This window comes from Macaca mulatta, chromosome 11 (assembly GCF_049350105.2).
Source record: "Macaca mulatta isolate MMU2019108-1 chromosome 11, T2T-MMU8v2.0, whole genome shotgun sequence".
In the NCBI taxonomy this organism is placed as follows: domain Eukaryota; kingdom Metazoa; phylum Chordata; class Mammalia; order Primates; family Cercopithecidae; genus Macaca; species Macaca mulatta.
In genome coordinates, this window is record NC_133416.1 from 56,540,408 (window position 1) to 56,565,936 (window position 25,529).

General features: G+C 43.6%; 1 protein-coding gene and 1 pseudogene across 7 annotated transcripts in view; both read left to right on the forward strand.

The window, feature by feature from the left end:
* The first annotated feature begins 238 nt into the window (after nucleotides 1–238).
* SPATS2 (spermatogenesis associated serine rich 2) overlaps nucleotides 239–25,529 on the forward strand; it is a 169,383-nt gene continuing 144,092 nt past the window's right edge. For 3 of the 7 annotated variants that reach the window (XM_077954127.1, XM_077954129.1, XM_015151654.3), the window contains exons 1-2: nucleotides 239–544; nucleotides 4,551–4,613. The gene's annotated coding sequence lies outside the window, so the exon portion shown is untranslated. Of the gene's footprint in view, nucleotides 545–4,550; nucleotides 4,614–13,751; nucleotides 13,837–25,529 lie in introns of all 7 variants that reach the window. The other 4 variants (XM_077954128.1, XM_015151656.3, XM_015151655.3 and 1 more) reach the window with 3 other exon arrangements.
* LOC710645 (FGFR1 oncogene partner 2 homolog) lies at nucleotides 16,373–17,502 on the forward strand (annotated as a pseudogene).

A 25,529-nucleotide genomic window follows, 5' to 3' on the forward strand; every position in this document is an offset into this window, starting at 1 on the left:
CCGGGTCCCGAGAAGAGCGGTAACCCTACCGGTCGGAGCCCGCCTCTCGTCGCCCGGCGCCTCTCCTCGATCCCCTCGGTCTCCGGTGCGAGGGCCGTCTCGCCGCTCCAGCCGCGCTCGCGCACCCGTTGGCTGCCACAGCCTCGAGCTTGGCGCGCCGGGTTCGCGCCGGCGCGAGTACGCGCCCTGAGCTCTGGCTGGCTGGCTGGCGCGCACGCGCCCGAGAGGGCTCCGGGGCGGGGCGAGCCGCTGCCCCGGCTAGGATCGGGGTGATCTGCTGGAGCTCCGGCCGCAGCCTTGATTCCCGGCCTGCAGAACGGCCCTGGAGAGAAGCGGGGAGGCGGCGGTGGGGGCGGGGCGGCGTCCGGCTCTGAGAGAACTGGGGGAGGAGCGCGGCGGCGACGGCGGCGGCGGCGGCGGCGGCGGCTCTAGAGGGAGAGGTGAAGGAGGCGGAGGATCTCTTTTCCTGTTCTCAGACCCGGGAGCGTCTGGGACGCGGAGCCCGGAGCTGGGGCGACAAGGCGATTGTGTGGGCCCCGGCTAGGTGAGACTGGGGGTGCTGGGTGGCGGGGTTGGCGGGGGCTCAGAGGGGCACCGAGGTGCGGGGAGCGGGTTGAAGGAGGAAAAGGGGGGAGGGGGTAGTTGTTGGGGCCGGGGGACGGGAAGGAGGGGAATGTGAGCCCTTAGAGATTCGAAGTGCCCAGAAGGTGGAAGGTTCCTGGGGTATGTGGGGGCGGGCGAGACACCCGTGTCCGAGTTGGGGAGTTTCCAGAGGGATAGGCCGGGGAAACAATGGAGTGGGGGGGGGGAGACTCTGGCGTGAGCGTGTGTGGGGTATTGGATTTTAAGAAACAACGAGCGAGATAGAAAAGAATGAAAGAATAGGATCATTTGGGATGAGAAGTACAATGAATTGGGAATGCATTGGGGATGCGTAAGGTCACCTCCGTGGGTGTCCGAGGTCCTTAGGATTCGGGGGCAATAATGAGATTTGAAAATAAGGGATAGAAGGGCGTTCTTGGAATTGAAGGGGGAGACGGAATGGAAAATAAGGCGGAGAGGCAGAGACATAAAATAGATGGGGTTAGGACTTGGATTAAAACAGAAAGGTAGATTCAGTCAGTTTTGGACTAGAGTGATATTTTTCTCATAATTCATCCAGAATGATTGGGTTCTTTTAGAAAGTGGATCTTTCTCAAGCTTGTCCTCTGCTAAGAAGTACAAACCATTCTTTAAATAATTTGATTATCACTTGTCCATTTTATTGATAAAACATGCCTGTGATAGTTACTTCCCCTCTGTTTAGCAGGCTACTACTGTACGTAATTTACCTATGGTTGATGAAGCAGGAGAGGACAGATCACCAAAAATATCTTGCTTTGAGTTAGGTCAGTGATAATGCAGAGTTCAGTGTTTTGCAGAGAACCAAAAGCTTGCTTGTTTTCAGTTTGACCAAAAGGTGATGGATAAAATTAAGTTATCTGTACTTTGTTAGAATTGCAATTTCTCCCTGAGAAATGTTCATGTACCATCTGCTACTGGTTTTATGTTTGTGGGAGAGAGTTGGGGTTCTGCCTTAAATTATTTCTTGATGTTAACTTCAGATAATCAGGCTGCCTCATACCTTCCAGTTTCAATTAAGGTGATTTGGGAATATTGTGGAAAAGTATCTCTGGGATTATGATCTTTGCATTTCCTTAATACTTGGATTTCCAGACCAAATTTGTGATGGTACTAGATAGAAAATTGCTGATTTTGAAATTGTAATGACTGTTGTGTGCTCATAAATAGTCCATGTTAAGCCTTTTATTTGTTGGGCATTACATTTTGCTGACTCATCTAAGATTTTTGGACATTCATCAGTTTATATTTCTCAGCTAGGTCTTGGATGGTAGCATTTAGGTTACTTTATAAAGGTCCAAAATATGATTTAAATTGTCACTTTTCTTAGATGTTATGAAAATTGAACAAAGCAAGAAGTGAGTGCAGTGTTCTCATTAGTGACAATGTGCCTCTTTTTTTTTTTTTTGAGATGGAGTCTTGCTCTGTTGCCCAGGCTAGAGTGCAGTGGCATGATCTTGGCTCACTGCAACCTCTTTCTCCTGGGTTCAAGCGACCCCAGCCTCCTGAGTAGCTGGGATTACAGGTGCCCACCCCCGCGCCTGGCTAATTTTTGTATTCTTAGTAGAGACAGGGTTTCACCATCTTGGCCAGGCTGGTCTCGAACTTCTGACCTTGTGATCCATCTGCCTTGGCCTCCCAAAGTGTTGGGATTACAGGCGTGAGCCGCTGCGCCCGGCCTCTTTTTTAACTGACCTCTTTCAGTGGGCTAGTCAAGGTGCTAAGATTTTTTTGTATGTATTATCTCATTTAATCCTCACAATTATTTCATATTTTGTAAATTAAGAGGTTAAATAATTTACTGAGGTCACAGAGCTAGTAAATAACAAAGCTTGATTCAGACCTAGGTGTATCGGATGCCTTTTTTAAAATCTTCACTGCCTGCTTGCTCTTTCTGCTTCACCCCCATCTTGGTTATAGTAAAGCAGCATGAACTGGTTGAAACTTGGGTCTGATAACTGTGATTTAGATGAAGATTGTTAGTAGGCTGTAGCCTACTCTGTAGAGTTCATTGAAAGTTTACTGCTCCTGTGATTTAACAAAGCTCTGAGATTCTGATAAATAGGGCTAAAAACATCTTTTTGCTAAGGATTTGTCTTGCGACCACACTTAGTTTTCTGTTTAGTCTTGTACTGCTGAGGTACTGTGCATACGTGGCACTCTTACTTGTAGAAGTCAAGACAGCCAGTTGTGGAGCCAAAACCAATTAACTCTGAAGAGCAATTGAAAACTGCTCAGTACTCAGGTGCCCTCCAAACACCTGTTGAGCCCACAATTGGTACTAGCATTACCTCTAAATATAGATATGATCCTCTTAGAAACCAGGAGTGAAACAGCTAGAACTGAGCGAAACAGCTGGGGGCTGAGGGAGGAGCCACAGGTTATAGCCAAAACATGAGCATAGCCCCTGGAGGCTAATCAGGCTAAGACAGGAGGGAATTTTCATTTGTTGAGCATTTATGTATTCAGGCACTGAACTCAGCGCACATTTTTACCTTATCAGTTAGTTGTAAGTATTATCCTCATTTTTCAGATGAGGCTCAGAAGGACTAAAAGTAACTTACACAAAGTCACTTTATAATGGCAGTGAAGAAAGTTTGTGTATACTATTCTAAAAATTGCTGCTTTCAGTTTTCCATTGTAGGGTCACCATATTAAAGCTGGGAACTAAAAGTCAGTCTTTCAGATCTACCTGGCTTCTATTATGTGTGTAACTGATTATTTCAGTCTTGCTGCTTTCATTGGAAACTGGAAGGAAAAGCTTGTATTTTTTGGATGTAATTGTTAGGAAGTACAGTCCATTCATTATATTACCAAATGACCTGTAGAATATAATTCAGCTTCCTCAGTTGCTTAGTGTATATCTGCAGCAACATGAAAATAGCATGTCCATCCCTTCTCTTCTGGGATCTTCACTTTTTTTTTTTTTTTTTTTTTTTTTTGAGACGGAGTCTCGCTCTGTCGCCCAGGCTGGAGTGCATGCAGTGGCGCAATCTCGGCTCACTGCAAGCTCTGCCTCCCGGGTTCACGCCATTCTCCGGCCTCAGCCTCCCGAGTAGCTGGGACTACAGGCGCCCGCCGCGCGCCCGGCTAATTTTTTCTATTTTTTTTAGTAGAGACGGGGTTTCACCATGGTCTCGATCTCCTGACCTTGTGATCCGCCCGCCTCGGCCTCCCAAAGTGCTGGGATTACAGGCGTGAGCCACCGCGCCCGGCCGGGGGGATCTTCACTTTCAACAAAGTCATCTAGACTCTGGAGGATGACAGTGAAGCTTGCCTGTTACAGATTCTTCCACTTTTCTCAATATGTTTTTGCCACAAATGTTTGATGGTTGTTCTTGGTTATTTATTTATTTTTTAGGGACAGGATCTCGCTATGTTGCCCAGTTTTGCCTCAAACTCCTGGGCTTAAACGATCTTCCCGCCTCAGATTACTCCAAATACCAGGAGTAGCTGGTATTTGCTAGTTTGTTTACTCCCCCAATCCCCCTCCCACCTGCCCAGAAAGGATCTCACTCTGTCACCCAGGCTAGAGTGCAGTGGTACAATCATGGCTCACTGTTTGACCACGCCCAGCTAACTTTTGTATTTTTTTGTAGAGTCAGGGTTTCGCTGTGTTGCCCAGGCTGGTCCCCAACTCCTGGGCTCAAGCAAATCCACCCTCCTTGGCCTCCCAAAGTGTTGGGATTATAGCATGAGCCACCTCACCTCGCCTTTTTGTTTACTTAAAAAAAATTGTTGTGGTAAACTATACATAGCAGAACATTTATCATTTTAACCATTTTTAAGTGTATGGATCAGTAGCATTAAGTACATTCACATTGCTGTGCAACCATCACCACCATCCATCTTGGGAACTTTTTTATTTTCCCAGACTGAAGCTCTGCACCTATTAGGCAATAACTCCTTGTTTCTCTTTCTCTACCCAGCTGCTGGCCACCGATATTCTACTTTCTGTCTCTATGAATGTGACTACCCTGGGTACCTCATATGTAAGTGGAATCATACAATATTTACTTTTTTGTGTCTGGTGTGTACCACTTAGAATTCAGAATTCATCCATGTTGTAGCATATGTCAGAATCTCATTCCTTTTTAAGGCTGAATAATATTCCATCATATGTACACACCACATTTTGTTTATCCATTCATTCTCAATGGACATTTGGGTTGCTTCTACCTTTTGGCTGTTGTGAATAATGGTGCTGTGAATTTTGGTGTACGAATCCACTTGTTCGAGTCCCTCTGTATTGGTCCATTCTCACATTGCTGTAAAAAAATACCTGAGACTGGGTAATTTATAAAGAAAAGAGGTTGAATTGGCTTATGGTTCTGCGGGCTGTAAGGGAAACATAGCAGGTTCTGGGGAGGCCTCAGGAAACTTATGATCATGGCAGGAGGCAAAGGGAAAGCAGGCATGTCTAGGTGGCTGGAGCAGGAGGAAGAGAGAGAGGTGGGGGAAGTGCTACACACATTTAAACAACTAGATCTTGTGAAAACAACCCTAGGGGGCTGGCACTAACCCATTCATGAGAAACCATCCCAATGTTCCAGTCACCTCCCACTAGGCCCCACCTTCAACACTGGGGTTACAGTTTGACATGAGATTTGGTGGGGACACAGATCCAAACTATATCACCCTCCTTTCATTTTTTTTTTCTTCGATTTACACAGAAGTAGAATTGCTGGATCCTATGGTAATTCTATGTTTAGTATTTTGAGTAGGCTTGGTTACTTTTATTTTTTATTTTTATTTATTTTATTTTATTTTTCCTTATTTGCTTTATAACATGTTTGGGTAAATTTATTTCAAAAATATCATTTTCTGGAGATACTTTCTCAGGTCCGTATTTTGACTCCAAATCTGAATACCATCTGCTTGTTTCTTTCCTTACAACAATCCAGGGCTCTTTCTCTTGCTCTAGTAACGTAATCACATCTGGCTTAGAAATGGAACTTCCCAGTGAGATCAGGTGGCTGTAGTTCTCCAACATCACATTCCTGTACAAGGTCCTCTGATCAGGCTGCAGGCACTCCCACTCCTCCTGAGAGAAGTCAATGGCCACATCCCTGAATGTCACTGATCCATGGACCATGTTTCTAGAATTACAAAATTTGGTCAATCTTCCTCGGGCTTCTTCTCCTTGACTTAAGTGTGCAGCAATAACGCTCTCATCCTCCTGGTCCTTCTTTTGGATAATGGTACGACCAGCTATGTCGTCAACCCCCGGAGGCCGGAAGTGGAACCGTTGTATTTTTTATTTATTTTTTTGGAGACAGTCTTGTTCTGTCACCCAGGCTGGAGTGCAGTGGCACGATCTCAGTTCACTGCAGCCTCCACCTCCTGGGTTTAAGCGATTTTCCTGCCTCAGCCTCCAATTAGCTGAGACTACAGGCATGCACCACCACACCTGGCTAATTTTTGTAGTTTCAGTAGAGATGAAGTTTCGCCATTTTGACCAGGCTGATTTCGAACTTTCATTCTGATTACTTGTTACCTGAAATCTTAACATTTCAGCAAGACTAAGTAGAGGCCGGGCGCGGTGGCTCAAGCCTGTAATCCCAGCACTTTGGGAGTCCGAGGCGGGCGGATCACAAGGTCAGGAGATCGAGACCACAGTGAAACCCCGTCTCTACTAAAAATACAAAAAATTAGCCGGGCGCGGTGGCGGGCGCCTGTAGTCCCAGCTACTCAGGAGGCTGAGGCAGGAGAATGGCGGGAACCCGGGAGGCGGAGCTTGCAGTGAGCCGAGATAGCGCCACTGCACTCCAGCCTGGGCAACAGCGTGAGACTCCGTCTCAAAAAAAAAAAAAAAAAAAAAAAAAAGACTAAGTAGAATTATATTCAATTTTTATATGATTACATTTTTCATTGGGCAGTGAAAATGAGAACACATCATCCTTTCACACTGTACTGGCTAATTATTTCCATTGTGAAATAGCCCCAAGTATATTATTAACCTTCTTGGCAGCTGAAGTTTCTGATGCCTGAAATGTGTATCTACTGAATGGTGTTAGTTACGATCAGGCCAGTATTGATAGCATAGTTATAATATTTCTATGTATAATATGATCAGGCCAATATTGATAGTATAGTTATTTCTATGTATATTTCCAATATTATTCTTTTAACTTATTAAAATAGGGAAGCTGTATGAGATGTTAGTTAAAAGCACAAGCCATTGAGTACACAAATCTGGATTTGAGTCTACTCCCCTACCTACTCCCTTGGTCAAGTCATTTAATTTCTCTGAGTTTATGTTTCTGTATCAGTAAAATGGATGCAGTAGTAATCCCTACTATAGGGTTGTCATGGTTATTGGATTTTGTTTATTTATTTTTTGAGACAGAGTCTTGCTCTTGACACCCAGGCTGGAGCGCAATGGCACGATCTCAGCTCACTGCCACCTCCAGCTCCAGGGTTCAAGCGATTCCCCTGCCTCAGCCTCCCGAGTAGCTGGGATTATAGGTGCTCGCCACCACGCCTGGCTAATTTTTGTATTTTTAGTAGAGATGGGGTTTCACCATGTTGGCCAGGCTGGTCTCAAACTCCTGACTTTGTGATCCACCCGCCTCGGCCTCCCTAAGTGCCGGGATATTTATTTTGAATTAATCTTTATTTTATTTTATTTTTGTTTATTCTTCTTTTGAGACGGAGTCTCACTCTGTCACCCAGGCTGGAGTGCAGTGGCTCGATCTCGCAACCTCCACCTCCCAGTTGCAAGCGATTCTCCTGCCTCAGCCTTCTGAGTAGCTGAGACTACAGGCACGTGCCTCCATGACCGGCTAATTTTTTGTATTTTTTAGTAGAGACGGGTTTCACCGTTTTAGCCAGTATGATCTCTATCTCCTGACCTCATGATCTGCCTGCCATTGCCTCCCAAAGTGCTGGGATTACAGGCGTGAGCCACCGCGCCTGGCCAGTTTTATTTTTTTTTGAGACAGGGTCTAGCCCTGTCACCTAGGCTAGAGTGCAGTGGCATGATCATGGCTTAATGCAGCCTCGACCTTCTGGGGTCAAGCAGTCCTCTTGCCTCTGTCTCCCAAGTAGCTGGGACTACAAGTAGATGCCATCATGCCTGGCTAATTTTAAAATTTTTTGTAGAGACAGGATCTTGCTGTGTTGCACAGGCTGGTCTTGAACTCCTGGGCTCAGCTATCCTCCGGCTTCAGCCTCCCAAAGTGCTGGGATTACAGGCATGAGCCTCTCTGCCCATCAGATTTTATTTTATTTTATTTTATTTTTTTTGAGATGGAGTCTCCCTCTGTCAACCAGGCTGGCGTGCAGTGGCAGGATCTCGGCTCACTTCAACCTCCGCCTCCCGGGTTCAAGCGATTCTCCTGCCTCAGATTCCTGAGTAGCTGGGGTTACAGGCATGCGCTACCAGGCCTGGCTAATTTTTTAAAATGTTCTTAGTAGAGACAGGGTTTCACCATGTTGGTCAGGCTGGTCTTGAACTCCTGACCTCATGATCTGCACACCTCGGCCTCCTAAAGTGCTGGGATTACAGGCATGAGCCCCTGCGCCTGGCTCCAGATTTTATGTTTGAGTTGAAATTCATATAACATAAAATTAACCGGCCAGGCATTGGTGACTCACGCCTGTAATCCCAGCACTTTGGGAGGCCAAGGCAGGTGGATTACGAGGTCAGGAGATTGAGACCATCCTGGCTAACACGGTGAAACCCTGTTTCTCCTAAAAATACAAAAAAAAATTAGCCGGGTCTGGTGGTGGGCGCCTATAGTCCCAGTTACTCAGGAGGTTGAGGCAGGAGAATGGCATGAACCCGGGAGGCGGAGGTTGCAATGAGCCTAGATCGTACCACTGCACTCCAGCCTGGGCGACAGAGCGAGACTCCATCTCAAAACAAAACAAAACAAAAATTAACCGTTTTGTGCCTACAACCATCACCTCTATGTAGTTCAAAAAATTTTTTTTTTTTTTTTGAGACAGAGTCTCACTCTGTTGCCCAGGCTGGACTGCAGTGGCACGATCTCTGCTCACTGCAATCTCCGCCTCCCGGGCTCAAGTGATTCTCCTGTCTGAGCCTCCCAAGTAGCTGGGACTACAGGCATACGCCACCACACCTGGCTAATTTTTGTATTTTTAGTAGAGATGGGGTTTCAGCATATAGGTCAGGCTGGTCTCGAACTCCTGACCTCAGGTGATCTGCCGTCCTTGGCCTCCCAAAGTGCTGGGATTTATAGGCATGATCTACCACGCCTGGCCGGTTTCAGAACTTTTTCATCGCCCCCAAAGGAGACCCTATATTCATTAAATATTTACTCTTTATTTCCTCCTCTCATTTCTGGCAACCACCGATTTGCTTTCTGTCTATGTGGATGTACCTATTCTGTATATTTCATATAAATGGAATCACACAATGTATGACCTTTTATTTCTGGCTTTTCTGACATAGCATAATATTGAGGCTTAACCACTGGTCTCATGTATCAGAACCTCATTCCTCTCTCTCTCTTTTTTTTGAGACAAAATCTCACTCTGTTGACCAGGCTGGAGTGTAGTGGTGTGATTACAGCTATCTGCAGCCTCAAACTCAAGTGAACCTCCCACCTCAGCCTCCCAAAGTGCTGGGATTACACGCGTAAAACACCATGCCTGACCGAGAACCACATTCCTCTTTATGGCTAAATACTACTCCGTTGTTTGGATATACTACTCTGCCCGCAATGCCTTCCAAGTCATTTAAAAAAATCTGTTTATCGGCCGAGCACAGTGGCTTACACCTGTAATCTCAGCACTTTGGGAGGCTGAGGCGGGTGGATCACCTGAGGTTAGGAGTTTGAGATCAGCCTGGCCAACATGGTAAAACCCTACCTCTATTAAAAATACAAAAATTAGCCAGGCATGGTGGCATGCGCCTGTAATCCCAGCTATTCGGGAAGCTGAGACAGGAGAATCACTTGAACCTGGGAGGCAGAGGTTGCAGTGAGCCAAGATGGCACCAACCTGGGAGACAGAGCAAGACTCTGCCTCAAAAAAAAAAAAAAAATTTGTTTGTCTATTGATGGTTAGTTGTATCTTTTCCACCTTTGCCTATTGTGAATAAGGTTACTCTGAATATTCATGTATAGTATTTGTTTGAATACCTGTTTTGAGTTCTTTTGTGTCTATACCTAAAAGTGGAATTGCTGGGTCATATAGTAATTCTTTTTTTTTTTTCCCTCAAAAGCTGGTGTCATAGTGTACATATAGTAATTCTATATTTAACTTTTTGACAAACCACCATACAGTTTTCCATAACGGCTGTACCATTTTAAATTCCTACCAGCAACGTATGAGGATTCTGATTTCTCCACATCCTTGTCAATATTTGTTGTTGTTGTTGTTTTTAATTTTAGCCATCCTGGTAGATGTGAAGTGGTATCTCATGCTTTTTATTTGCATTTCTCTAATGACTAGTGATGTTGAACATCTTTTCATGTGCTTGTTGGCCATTTGTATATCTTCTTGGAGAAATGTCTATTAAGTCCTTTGCCCATTTTCAAATTAGATTGTCTTTTTGTTGAGTTATGACTATTGAATTTTAATTGCTGTAAAACACTCCATGAGTACATGTAGCATGCACTCAATAACTATTAGCTAATACTATAGTTGTAATTATTTTTGCCGCATGTGGCTTGAATTGGAAGGAAATTTTGCCTAGTTTTTCCAAGTAGGAGTGGAGAGGCAACAAAACCTATGTTTATGGTCAATAAAGATTTGACTCTGTCAGTGTTGATACTTTGCTTTTAATTGATGCTCTCAAATCAATAAATTAGAAACATGTATACATAAAATCAGTTTATCTTTGGCAGAAATCAGTATATTATCAATGTTTAATTAATTCCTAAGAATTAATGGCAATAGTGACTCTAGTTTTAGCTGAGATTTAGATCATCTTTCTTCATTCTGCCCTGTTATGAGACATTTGCTATAATTGCCACAATGAGAATTTTTTGAAAACTGGGTCACAGAAGCCTACTTTTTACAATTAATAGTATGCGATTTATGTATTATCATTGTTTTATGCTTATTGCATCTTGGTTTTATGGGGTGTTCAAAAGAAGATAGATGAGAATAGGCGATCCAAAGTAATTATTTAGAATTTTATCCTCCAGTCAGGATTGAACCATCTTGAACTGATGAATATATTCTTCCAGGTTTATAGGTAGACATGCCATTTCATTATATCATGATTTGGAGTCAGACAGTAGCTTTTAAGCAGAACAAACAGCCATATGTAAGTCTAAATTTGGTTATTTTCTTTGAATAAGCAGTGGAAACTGTATGCATTCAGAAACTGGTGATTATTCAGATATCTTCTGAAGGTCCTCTCTCCCTGTGCTCCGCAGCTTTGTCCTGAACTCTCCTGTCTCTCGCGGTGCCTCTGTGCCTTTACCTATTCTGTGAACTCTGCCTGCAGTGCCTTCCAAGTCAGTTGGTGACTCCTCAAACATCACTGAAGTCTTTCGGGTGGATGCAAATGCTGCTTTTAGCCATTAAAATGTGTTACATACTTTCACAATAGTTCTTGTCCTAGTGTAGTTTTAAAAATGCACTTAAAAATTTTTAAAGCAGTGCATGCATGCAGTAAACAAAATTGGACAGTACAGAAATAAATGGTGAAGACAGTCTCCCAGTTTTCTTCCCCATGGATAGCACTTTCCCTTTTGTATCCTTCGAAAAATATTTTGTGCTGATACAAGAATTTTTATACTGTATGAAGTGCTTATTCATCTTATCTTTCACTTCAGGGTAATTTATGAATAATGAAAAAATTCAAGCAATATAGAAATGTAGAGTCTGTGAAGCAAAAGTTCCCCTTTACCTTGATCCCTAACACTAGCCCTTTCCAAATAACACTGTCCTAATTAACATTACTCTCTCCAGAAGTAACCTCTGTTATAAGCCTTGTGTGTGCCTTCAGATTGTTCTGCTTACACTTATGCCTATTTAAAAGTGTATGTTTTCGTATTTTTTTTGTTTGTTTGAGACAGTTTCGCTCTTGTTGCCTAGCTGGAGTGCAATGGCGCGATCTCAGCTCACCGCAACCTCCACTTCCCAGGTTCAAGCAATTCTCCTGCCTCACCCTCCCAAGTAGCTGGGATTACAGGCATGTGCCACCATGCTCAGCTAATTTTGTATTTTTAGTAGAGTCAGGGTTTCTCCATGTTGGTCAGGCTGGTCTGGAACTCCCGACCTCAGGTGATTTGCCTGCCTCAGCCTCTCAAAGTGCTAGGATTACAGGTGTGACCCACCACGCCAAGCCCATTCATTTCTTTAATAAAGTTTTACTGAGTGCCTACTATGAGCCAGGTACATAAGAGTAAGCATGAAAATTCTTGCCTGAATGCAGCTTATATTCTAGTGGAGAGGGCAGATACTAAGTGAAGGAGTGAACTGTTTAGTGTTTCATGGGGTAATAAATGGTATTTCCAAGAAAAAAAAAAAAAAAACCACCCCACCAAAGGAGGGGGAGACTGTGTGAGCATGTAAGTATATAAATGTGTGTGTTTGTGTGTGTGATAGAGACAGAGAGAGATACAGATTCAGATGTAGTGAGGGGAGGCCTTGTTGAGAAACTAATATTTGAGGAAAGATCTAAAAGTTGTCTTTGATTCCCTTTTCTTCCTCATACCTCACATCAAATATATCTCCAATTCCTGTTGATTTAATCTTCAAAATATATCTGCAACCCACCCATCAAGTAGGTGGATTGAATTGGCAGTGGGAGTTTGTGAAGATTTTCTTCTGATTGTTTTAATATTCTCAGTGAATTAGGAAATAAAGTGCTCAGCCCAGAGTGAGGATGAGGAGGGTGATGGAGGTTTGTGTAAAGAGGAAAAGGTGTGAAATTGTTTAGGAGAATGGGAGAATGGCTGCAGCAGGGAAATATTGTATGATTGCCAGGGAACATTGAGAGCCTCTTGAGGTTCGCAGTTACAATTTTGTTTTTGTTTTTTTTTTTTGAGACAGAGTCTTGCTCTGTCTCCCAGGCTGGAGTGCAGTGGTGCGATCTCACTGCAACCTCTGCCTCCCAGGTTCAAGTGATTCTTGTGCCTCAGCCTCCCAAGTAACTGGAATTGCAGGTGCATGCCATCATGCCTGGCTAATTTTTGTATTTTTTTTTTTTTTAGTAGAGTTGGGGTTTCACCATGTTGGCCAGGCTGGTCTCAAACTCCTGACCGCAAGTGATCCGCCTGCCTCGGTCCCCCAAAGTGCTGGGATTACAGGTGTGAGCCACCATGCCCAGCCTGTGGTTATTTATTTATTCCGCTCTGTCTCCCAGACTGGAGTGCAGTGGCGCAATCTTGGCTCACTGCAACCTCCACCTACTTGGTTCAAGCCATTCTCCTGCCTCAGCCTCCCAGTAGCTTGGATTACAGGCACGCACCATCATGCCCAACTAATTTTTGTATTTTTAGTAGAGATGGGGTTTCACTGGGCCAGGCTGGTCTCAAACTCCTGACCTCAGGTGTTCTGCCTGCCTTGGCCTCCCAAAGTGCTGGGATTATAGGTGTGAGCTACCATGCCTGGCCTTTGTGGTTATAAATTTAAAGTGAAATCAGTCAGTATGGTTTATTTCCTCCAGCTGTATTCAGCTGCAGGGGTGTAAATTTGGAGTGGATTTAACCAGGGAGGGGTTTTGCCAATATAGCCGAACAAAGCAGGAGAAGGGCAAGGGATAGAGGGTACCTGTGTATGCAAGGTAGTGGTATAACATACTGTGGAATTCAAACCAGTTAAGGAGGGGAGGACATGAAGTGGCTAAGAGATGGTGAAAAGATGGGAGAAGCAGTGGATGGAAGGTCCTGGTGGGATCAGAAGCTGCTGGAGTTTGGGTATGTGAGAGACTGAACCATGAAGATAGTGGGTCATTGTTGGACAGTGGGAGATAATTGATATTGTGAAAGCATGATCATGGGCTGAGGGGGTGAAGGACAAGATCAGTGGAGGTGAGAAATGTAAAGAACTGAGACAAGGAATTCAGAGAGATAGGGTATGGAAAGATTATCTTTGTGAAATCACTGAGAGTTAAGATAGTAGTATAGAAAGTCACAGTAAGCCAGGTAATGCGTAATAGGATTTTCATAGGATATTCAATGTAATGTTTTGTGTTTTTTTAGGGAATAAGGAGGGAGACAGATTTGGAAACATCTGTGAGGCGCAAGGAGGACATTTACCTCACCCCCAGGTCCAGTGGTATGAGAGGTATGGGGAAGGTAACTTATACCACTTTAGGGCCTCAGAGGCCAGTGTGGCCCCAGAGGAAAACCAGCTTTTAATTAGAGCAAGAAGTTGAAGGGAATATTCAGAGAAGTTGCTGAAAATGTAGGGAACAGTAGAAGCGTTTCAAAATTTGGAGAGGTGGGTGACACATGGAGACAGAGCTAGAGATATGCAGAACAGTGTGGGGATTAGAATGTGGGAGATGAGGCTGGGCGTGGTGGCTCATGCCTGTAATCCCAGCACTTTGGGAGGCTGAGGTGGGTGGATCGCCTGAGGTCAGGAGTTTGGGACCAGCCTGATCAACTTGGTGAAAACCCATCTCTACTAAAAATACAAAAATTGGCCAGGCGCGGTGATGTGCTCCTGTAATCCCAGCTACTCAGGAGGCTGAAGCAGGAGAATCGCTTCAACCTGGGAGGTTGAGGTTGCAGTGAGCTGAGACTGCGCCACTGCACACTCTAGCCTGGGCAACAGAACTAGACTGTGTCTCAAAATAATAATAATAATAATAATAATGTGGGAGATGAGAGATGTGGGAGTCTGGGGCTTCTTTGATGGACAGCATAAGCAGAGATAAAGAACCTGAAGAGATTAGGCCTGGTGGAGAGCAGGCAGGCACTGGAGGTGAGGGTGGGAGTGTTGGGAGGGAGGAGGGGAGTTCTTACCTAGATCCCCTGCTGACACACCTGTTCATGATGGAGAGGAGTATCTCACTCCAGGTGTAAGCGGTTCTCTTTTGATAAATCCTGTGGGCTCTCTCTTTATGATCACATATTAATGCCTTTTGCTTTTAAGTATTTATTTTTTTTGAGGTAGGGTCTTGCTATGTTATAACCCAGCCTGGCTTCAAACTTATGGGCTCAAGCAATCATCCTGCCTCAGCCTACTGGGTAGCTGGAACTACAGTCGTGCACCACTGTGCCTGGCTTTTTCACTTTAAGTCTTTTTGTCTGTGTTACTAATATTAATGAATGAATACCAATAAGATTTTTTGTTTTTTTGTGTTTTTTTTTGAGATGGAGTCTTGCTCATTGCCCAGGCTGGAGTGCAGTGGCGCGATCTCGGCTCACTGCAAGCTCCGCCTCCTGGGTTCATGCCATTCTCCTGTCTCAGCCTCCCGAGTAGCTGGGACTACAGGCACCCGCCACCGCGCCCAGCTAATTTTTTGTATTTTTAGCAGAGACGGGGTTTCACGGTGTTAGCCAAGATGGTCTCCATCTCCTGACCTTGTGATCCGCCCGCCTCGGCCTCCCAAACTGTTGGGATTACAGGCGTGAGCCACCGCGCCCGGCCAGATTTTTTGATTAATGTTTGTGTAGCACATTTTTTTAAAACCATCTTTTAAATTGTCAGCCCTCTGACTTGGTAAGCTGTACATAGTTGTATTTCAAAAATCTGATTGTCTTGATGAATATAATCTTTTCATATTTAATGTGATTACTGATAGTTTAGACTTATTTCTGCTGTTTTCATTTATACATGTTTTTTGAACCACACTTTTTTTTTTTTTTTTAATATATATTTTTTCCCCTGACAGGGTCTCTCTCTGTTGCCCTGGCTGGAGTGCAGTGGTGCAATCATGGCTTACTGCAGCCTCAAACTCCTGGGCTCAATCTATCCTCCTGCCTCAGCCTTCTGAGCAATTGGGACTACAGGCATGTGCCACCATGCTGGACTAATTTTTGTATTCTTTGTAGATACGGGGTTTTGCCATGTTACTCAGGCTGGTCTTGAACTTCTGGCCTCAAGTGATCCACCTGCCTCAGCCTCCCAAAGTGCCAGGATTACAGGCATGAGCCACTGTGCCTAGCCTTGAACCACACTTTTTTTTTTCTTTTTCCTTTTTTTTTTTTTAGAGACTCTTTTTTTTTTAGGTCACACTCTCTTGCCCAGGCTGGAGTGCAGTGGTATAATCCTAGCTCACTTCAGCCTCAACCTCCCAGGCTCAAGTGATCCTCCCTCTTCAGCTGTACCACTAGGCCCAACTAATTAAAATTTTTTTTTGTAGAGATGGAGTCTCACTATGTTGGCCAGGCTGGTCTTGAACTCCTGGTCTCAAGCAGTCTTCTCACATTGGCCTCCGAAAGTGTTGGGCTTACAGGTGTGAGCCACGGTGACCACACTTCTTATTTGCATTCTGTTGTATATATGGAGTTCTTTTTTCTTCTGATTTTTAAGTTGAACATTCTCTTTCTCTGTTTAGTAGTTAACTGTTAAATTTTTAACATGCATGCTTACTGAAGTCCAAGATTAATATCTTTGCCTTCCTGAATAATTCAGGAACCTCAGAATACTTTTAAGTTGGAAGGGCCCTGCTTCGCCGTCTTGCGCAAAGCTGCTAGTGGTCGGCTCTGCCCACCATAACGGGAGGAAGGAATTCTCGCAAGGCTGGAGTCCTCCGGGCACGCCAGTCGGAGGCGGTTGGCAGAGGTGTCTCCCCAATCCGGTGATGGGGCTGAACGCTACTGGCTTCATGGCCACCCCTCCGCTGCCTCCATCTGGTTCAGCGTCTGTTTGCTGAGGAGGTGGACTAGGGGCGCGGAGTCTGTTCCCTTGGGTGCATAGGTCCGGGTTGATAGAGGCTTTGAGTCCTCATCACCACAGCTGACGGCTCCGAGGGACTAAGCAGGATATATCTTTAGAAATGAGTTGCACAATTGATAAGGCACTTGTTGAAAGATTAAGAGATCACAACGATGCAGCAGAGTCTCTGATTGAGCAAACCACAGCTCTCAACAAGCGAGTAGAAGCCATGAAGCAGTATCAGGAAGAAATTCAAGAACTTAATGAAGTCAGAAGACATCTGCCATGGTCCACATTAGTTATGGGAATCCAGCAATAAAGCAGACATATCAGAGAATTGCAACAAGAAACAAAAGAATTGCGTACATCCCTGGAAGAACATCAGGCAGCCTTGGAACTTATAATGAGCAAGTATAGACAACAATTTTTTTTTTTTTGAGGCGGAGTCTCGCTCTGTTGCTCAGGCTGGAGTGCAGAGGCGCAGTCTCGGCTCACTGCAAGCTCTGCCTCTCGGGTTCACCGAGTAGCTGGGACTACAGGCCCCTGCCACCACGCCCAGCTAATTTTTGTATTTTTTAGTAGAGACGGGGTTTCACCTTGTTAGCCAGGATGGTCTCGATCTCCTGACCTCGTGAGCCACCGCGCCTGGCCGATAACAAATGTTTAGATTGCTACTGGCTAGCAAAAAAGATGATCCAGGAATAATAATGAAGTTAACAAGAGCAGCACTTCAAGGAACTACAAGCACATGTTGACCAGATAACGGAAGTGGCAGCAGTAATGAAGAAAGCCATTGAAATTGACCAGCAACAGGGTTGCAAGGAACAAGAACTAATATTTCAACTTGAACAAGAAAACAAAGGCTTGAGAGAGATCCTTCAAATAACTCGAGAATCATTTTTGAGCCTAAGGAAAGATGATGTGTCGGAAAGTACTTTGTCAGCATTAGTGACCAACAGTGACTTGAGTCTGAGGAAGAGCTGAAGAGCTTCTGAGTCTGTGAGCTTCTTACATGGCTCCAAATGGTCAAATAAGTGAATGCATGAATGAATGAACAGAAAATTCAATCCTTTATTTTTTTCTCTTTAAATATGTACAGTGCACTGGCTATGAGATAGCAACAAAGATGCATAGTTAATGGTCATAGACTTTATTCCAAAACATAATTGGAAAATAGAAACTGAGCCATTGCCAATTGGTAAAGAAATGAAAGGTTTTCACAGTGACTACTGAATACACCAAGACTACTGAATACACCAACTTTTGGCCATGCTGCTGGCTTTCTGGGTGATTAATTAGGTAAACTTGAATATTCCCAATAAATGTTTGAGATTCATAAAATTATACCAATTTAAAAATACAAAGTTTTGCCACTGTTTTGTGAACGGAAGATTTGCATGCTATCTTTCATCCTTATTTGGTGTCAAAGTTAATACGAAGTTTATGTACCATGAGACTTCAGCTTTAGTGATTGCCTACTTTTACATTTAAATTTTTGTGAAAGAAAACTCAGTTTTAAAGCCTATAAGAATGTGTTATATGTACCATAAACAAAAGTGATAATTTAATTTTAGCAATTTACCATAACTGATACATAGCTAACAATTCTCCATAACTTAGTTTAAGTATAAGAAATTCCATTTCAGGAATGAAAAAGAATACTACTTTTTTTTTTTTTTTTCCTGAGGCAGAGTCTCGCTCCGTCGCCCAGGCTGGAGTGCAGTGGCCAGATCTCAGCTCACTGCAAGCTCCGCCTCCCGAGTTTATGCCATTCTCCTGCCTCAGCCTCCCGAGTAGCTGGGACTATAGGCGCCCGCCACCTCACCCGGCTAGTTTTTTGTGTTTTTTTGGTAGAGACAGGGTTTCACCATGTTAGTCAGGATGGTCTCGATCTCCTGACCTCGTGATCCGCCCGTCTCGGCCTCCCAAAGTGCTGGGATTACAGGCTTGAGCCACCGCGCCCGGCCAGGAATACTACTTTCTAAGAAAACTTATAGTAGACATATTTAGTAGGTTGAACTACTTTGAAAGAGTAAGTTTTGGTTTGAAGTCAATAATGAAGATGAGATTTGTTTTTCTCCTCTCTGGCTGATTTTTAAGGATATTATGTAGTTCATTTAATTAACAGTTGAAATGTTTGATATGGCAAAATAGGTATGGTAATTTCAAAGTGAATTGGGAATTCCTCTGGCTCATAGAACCCTTTTAAATTAAACTTAAAAAACAAAAGAATTCTGGATCTGTTTTTAAGCTCCATCTGGTCCTCATAACCTGTAAGATTTTTCTTAAAACCTTTCAGCTGAAAGTGGGGATAGAGGTGGGGTAATCTGTGGATTTAGAAGTATTTGTTTTCTGTTGTCTTTTAAAATGTCAAATATGCTGGGCGCGGTGGCTCACTCCTGTAATCCCAGCACTTTGAGAGGCTGAGGTGGGTGGATCATGAGGTCAGGAGTTTGAGACCAGCCTGGCCAACGTGGTGAAACCCCGTCTCTACTAAAAATACAAAAATTAGTGGGGTGTGGAGGCGCGTGCCTGTAATCCCAGCTACTCAGGAGGATGCGGCAGGAGCATCACTTGAACCCGGGAGGCGGAGGTTGCAGTGAGCCGAGATTGTGCCATTGCACTTCAGCCTGGGCAACAGGGCTAGACTCTGTCTCAAAAAATATATACATTAAAAAAAAAAAAAGTCAAATATATAGTATGTAAATTTTTAAAAAGCCACCAGTTATAGAAATGTGCTTTAACGGCCGGGCGCGGTGGCTCACGCCTGTAATCCCAGCACTTTGGGAGGCCGAGATGGGCGGATCACGAGGTCAGGAGATCGAGACCATCCTGGCTAACACAGTGAAACCCCGTCTCTACTAAAAAATACAAAAAACTAGCTGGGCGAGGTGGCAGGCGCCTGTAGTCCCAGCTACTCGGGAGGCTGAGGCAGGAGAATGGCGTGAACCCGGGAGGCGGAGCTTGCAGTGAGCTGAGATCCGGCCACTGCACTCCAGCCTGGGCGACAGAGCGAGACTCCGTCTCAAAAAAAAAAAAAAAAAAAAAGAAATGTGCTTTAACATCAGTTGAAACGTAAATTTTCTTATGTCATGGTCATTGTAGTAAAAAGGGATAAAAGAAGAGTGTCAAACATGATGAAATATATCATATGCATTTATATTGAATACATATTAAAGACAGAAAATTCTACTTTGAGTATATAATTTGTTAAATATTACTTTATATAGTAATTTTTATGTATAATTTCATATACTGGTAAAATTCAAAACCACTTTACACTTCAGAATTTTTCTTTTTATTTATTTATTTATTTATTTTATTTATTTTTTTAAGAGACGGAGTCTCGCTCTGTCGCCCAGGCTGGAATGCAGTGGCGGGATCTCGGCTCACTGCAAGCTCCGCCTCCCTGGTTCGCATCATTCATTCTCCTGACTCAGCCTCCTGAGCAACTGGGACTACAGGAGCCCGCCATCACACCCGGCTAATTTTTTTGTATTTTTTTTAGTAGAGACAAGGTTTCACCGTGTTAGCCAGGATGGTCTTGATCTCCTGACCTTGTGATCCACCCACCTCGGCCTCCCAAAGTGCTGAGATTACATGTGTGAGCCACCCTGCCCGGCCAGAATTTTTCTATCTTAAGTTTGGGCTGAGTGAGTTGGATGAGACTGATTGAATAGAAAAGGGCTAATGGCCCAAACATTACATAGATTTCTTTTCTCAGTCAGAGGCCTTATTTGGTATTTTATAAATGACAGTTTTTATTTTTAAACTTTTTTATTGTTTTTGGGAAAATATCCCTTATTTAATGACACATTCATTCAGATACTTTATCCCTGGTAAGAAAGAAAGGAAATAAACTACACAATTGAGATTAAGTCTGAGGCAGTTAATTGAGGCAGCTCTACTATAAAAGATTACTTGATAAATAACTATTTTTGTAAACAAGTTGGTTTAACTTATTCTTGGTCTTTTTGCTTGGATATGAATATAAGATCATGATATTTAAGGTCTTGATGTTATTTAGTGACACTTTTCCATACTGTTATTATTATTATTATTATTTTTGGTTGTTGTTAAACAGAACCTTAAGTTTATGTCTGAGGTAGGTACTGCATAGGAACCTATTTTATTATTAAAGATGAGTGATTAAAAAAACGAATGCTTTAAGTTATATTCCTTCTGTATGCTTCAATCTTACTTAATTTTTTGGTAGTTTAGTTCCACCTTAAACCGTGCTTACTGTGAAATATTTAAGGCTGGGGTTGGTGGCTCACACCTGTAATCCCAGCACTTTGGGAGGTGGAGGCAGGTGGATCACCTGAGGTTAGGAGTTCGAGACCAGCCTGGCCAACATGGCGAAACCCCGTCTCTACTAAAAATACAAAAATTAGCTGGGCGTGGTGGTGGGGGCCTGTACTCCCAGCTACTCAGGAGGCTGAGGCAGGAGAATTACTTGAACCCAGGAGGTGGAGGTTGCGGTGAGCCGAGATCATGCCACTGCACTCCAGCCTGGGCAATAGAGTGAGACTCTGTCTCAAAAAAAAAAAAAAAATGTGTATATATATTTCAAATCCACAGATAAAAATAGAGAGTAGGGCGGGCATGGTGGCTCACGCCTGTAATCCCAGCACTTTCGGAGGCTGAGGTGGGTGGATCACCTGAGGTCAGGAGTTTGAGACCAGCCTGGCCAACATGGTGAAACCCCGTCTTTACTAAAAATACAAAAATGAGCCAGGTGTGGTGGCAGGCGCCTGAAATCCCAGCTACTTGGGAGGCTGAGGCAGGAGAATTGCTTGAACCTAGGGGGCGGAGGTTGTGGTGAGCAGAGATCACGCCACTTCACTACTCCAGCCTGCGCAAAACTGTGAAACTCTGTCCAAAAAAAAAAAAAAAAAAGAGAGTAATATAGTAACATCTGTGTACTCACAGTGCTTTTTTTTTTTTTTTTTTTTTTTTTTTTTTTTTTGAGACGGAGTCTCGCTCTGTCGCCCAGGCTGGAGTGCAGTGGCCGGATCTCAGCTCACTGCAAGCTCCGCCTCCCGGGTTCGGGCCATTCTCCTGTCTCAGCCTCCTGAGTAGCTGGGACTACAGGCGCCCGCCACCTCGCCCGGCTAGTTTTTTGTATTTTTTAGTAGAGACGGGGTTTCACCGTGTTAGCCAGGATGGTCTCGATCTCCTGACCTAGTGATCCGCCCGTCTCGGCCTCCCAAAGTGCTGGGATTACAGGCTTGAGCCACCGTGCCCGGCCACTCACAGTGCTTTGTCTCATCTTAATTATGCCAATTGGCTTCATATCTTTTTTTTTTGTTTGTTTTTGAGACGGAGTCTCGCTCTGTCGCCCAGGCTGGAGTGCAATGGCGCGATCTCGGCTCACTGCAAGCTCCGCCTCCTGGGTTTACGCCATTCTCCTGCCTCAGCCTCCTGAGTAGCTGGGACTACAGGCGCCCGCCACCGCGCCCGGCTAACTTTTGTATTTTTAGTAGAGACGGGGTTTCACCGTGGTCTCGATCTCCTGACCTTGTGATCCGCCCGCCTCGGCCTCCCAAAGTGCTGGGATTACAGGCGTGAGCCACCGCGCCCGGCCCATATCTTTTTTTTTAATTGTGGACATTTTCAACAATAAAAATGGAAAGAATAATATAATTGACTCTCATGTAGACTCGTCTAGCTTCAGTGATTATTAACATTTTTTCCATTCTTAGTTTCCTCTATTCTTCCCACTCACTACTTTTGATGAGTATTGTCAACATTATCCATCCTTTTCTAAAATTCTCCATCAGCCTTTCATCCAGTGATTATAGCAGCCATTGATGATTGTTGACTAGATCCATTCTTATTTTAAGGCATACAAAATAGGGATTTTTTTTCCAATTATTTTATTCTGTATTTATTAGGTAGAATTTTTCTATAAAGACTTTTTCCTTCATTAACTTTTTGATTACTTTGAAATATGGTTTGTACAGGAAAGGCAGAATTATTTATCTTTGTATTTAGAATAATGAAATGACTTAGTGCCCCACTAACCTCCAAAAGTGACTAATGTGTTTTGTTTGTTTTAGAGTGTGATTATAAATTAATGGATATTTATGTATTTAATATATTTCAGGCACCATAGACATTATTCTTATTGATGTTCATATTGTCTCATCGTAGGTCAGTGAAAACCCATTTAATTTGGCTCCTTTGTCTTTTTGATGTGACCCCAGTAGTCTTTGATAGCTTTCCTGTTTTATGTGACAAGAAAACTGAGGCTCATCTGTTTATTTCCTTTCAATAGCAGGCCACTGTTCCCCACTATTTTTATGTTTATTTTTGTAGAGACAGGGTCTCCCTATGTTGCCCAGGCTGGTGGTGTTGAAATCCTGCACTCAAGTGATCTTCCTGCCTCAAGTGATGTTACTGTCTCAGATTACAGGCATGAGCCACTGCTCTGGCCAGCCCTCCAACTTGTTTTTCAAAGTCTTTTTTGCTATTCCAAGACTTTTGCATTTTCATATGGATTTTAGAACTAGTTTGCTGGACTGGGCATAGTGGCCCACCCCTGTAATCCCAGCACTTTGGGAGGCTGTAGTGGGCAGATTGCTTGAGCCCATGTTGCCTGGGCAACATGGCGAAACCCTGTCTTTACCAAAAATACAAAAATTAGCCCGGCTTCATGATGTGCACCTGCAGTCGCGGCTACTCGGGAGGCTGAGGTGGGATGGATCACTTGAGTTTAGGAGGCAGAGGTTGCATTGAGCTGAGATCAAGCCACTACACTCCTGTCTGGGGGACAGAGCAAGACTTTGTCTCCAAAAAAAAAAAAAAATAGAGAACTAGTTTGCTGGATTCTGCAAAAAGTCTTCTGGGATTTTGATTGAGATTGCATTAAATCTATTGAATCAGTTTGGGGAGAATTGGCATGCTGACAATATTGAGTCTTCTAACCTGTGAACAGGTAGATATATAACTCCTTTTATTTAGGTCTTTAATCTCTCTCCATGATGTGTAGTCTTCAGTGTTCAGATCTTTCACATCTTTTTTTTTTTCAGATTTATCTTTACAGATTTTATATTTGGTGCTTTGTATTTGTAGTTTTCATTGGTGATTGTTTGTTGCTAGTATATAAAAATACAGGCCGGGCGCGGTGGCTTACGCCTATAATCCCAGCACTTTGGGAGGCCGAGGCGGGTGGATCACGAGGTCAGGAGATCGAGACCATGGTGAAACCCCGTCTCTACTAAAAATACAAAAAAATTAGCTGGGCGCAGTGGTGGGCGCCTGTAGTCCCAGCTACTCGGGAGGCTGAGGCAGGAGAATGGTGTGAACCCGGGAGGCGGAGCTTGCAGTGAGCCGAGATCGCACCACTGCACTGCAGCCTGGGCTAGAGAGCAAGACTCCGTCTCAAAAAAAAAAAAAAAAACAAAACAATAGATTTTTCTATATTAACATTATATTCTGCAACCTTGCTAAACTCATTTACTATTATTTTTTAGATTTCATCAGATAGTTTTTTCACAGATGATCATGTCATCTATGAATAAAGACAACTTTAAGGCCGGGTGCGGTGCCTCACACCTGTAATCCCAGCAGTTTGGGAGGCTGAGGCGGGCGGATCACCTGAGGTCAGGAGTTCGAAACCAGCCTGGCCAACATGGTGAAACCCTGTCTCTACTAAAAATACAAAAAAAAAAAAAATTAGCTGGGTTTGGTGGCAGAGGCCTGTAATCCCAGCTACTCAGGAGGCTGAGGCAGGAGAATCCCTTGAACTTGGGAGGTGGAGGTTGCAGTGAGCCAAGATCGCACCACCGTACTCCAGCCCAGGTGATAGAGCGAGACTCTGTCTCGGGCCAAAAAAAAAAAAAAAAGGGACAGTTTTACTTCTTTTTCTTTTTAATCTGGATTCCTTTTACTTCTTAATTTAAAAATTTTAAAATTTAAAATATTTTTTATTTACAGAGATGGAGTCTTACTGTGTTCCTCAGGCTAGTCTCAACACTCCTGTCTTGGCCTCCCAAAGTGCTGGGATTATAGGCGTGAGCTACTGTGCCCAGCCTTCTTTTCTTTTTTTTGCCTGATTGCTCTGGCTGGAACCTCCAATACAATGTTGAAGAGAAGCAGTGAAAGTAAATATCCTTGTGTTGTTCCTATCTTAGAGACACTACAACCTTGTTTTTCAGATTTTTTTTTTTTTTTTGAGATAGAGTGGATGGAATGCAATGTCATGATCTTGGCTCACTGCAACCTCCTCCTCCCTGGTTCAAGCAATTCTCCTGCCTCAGCCTCCCAAGTAGCTGGGATTAAGGCGCCTGTCACCATGCCCAGCTAATTTTTTTGTATTTTTATTAGAGACGGGGTTTCATCATGTTGATCAGGCTGGTCTTGAACTCCTGACTTCAGGTGATACACCCGCCTCAGCCTCCCAAAGTGCTGGGATTACAGGTATGAGCCACCATGCCTGACCCAGATTGTTATTTTACTTTTTTTTGGTGGTAAGAATACTTCACGTGAAATCTACCCTTCTAACAAATCTTTTGTTGTACATACTGTAATATTAACTATAAGGACAATCTTTTACAGCAGACCTGTAGAACTTAATCAGCTTGCTGAATAGCAACTCTTCATTTCCCCCTCTCCCTAGCCCCTGGCAACTACCATGCTACTTTCTGCATCTGTGTGTTTGAGTATTTTATATACCTCTGTAAGTGGTATCATGTATTATTTGTCCTGTGACTGGCTTCTTTCACTTAGCATAATGCTTCACGGTTCATCCATGTTGTCACATGTGGCAAGATTTCCTTTTTAAAGGCTTAATAATGTTCCATTGTATGTGTATACTACATTTTATTGTTAATTCATCCGTTGATGTACATTTAGGTTGTTTCTACATCTTGGCCATTGTGAATAATGCTACAGTAAACATGTGTCCCTCAAGATCCTGATTTCAGTTCTTTTGGATAAATATCCAGAAGTGAGATTAGCGGATCATGTCATACATTTTCCATAGCAACTACACCGTTTTACGTTCCCATCAACACTGTACAAGGGTTTTAGCATCTCCTTGTCTTCATCGTATTCTTTTTCTTGGGGTGCTGTCTTTCATTGCTGATTTCCTCATGGGAGGTTTGTTTGTCTGTCTGTGTATGTGTGTGTATTTTCTTTAACTCTGA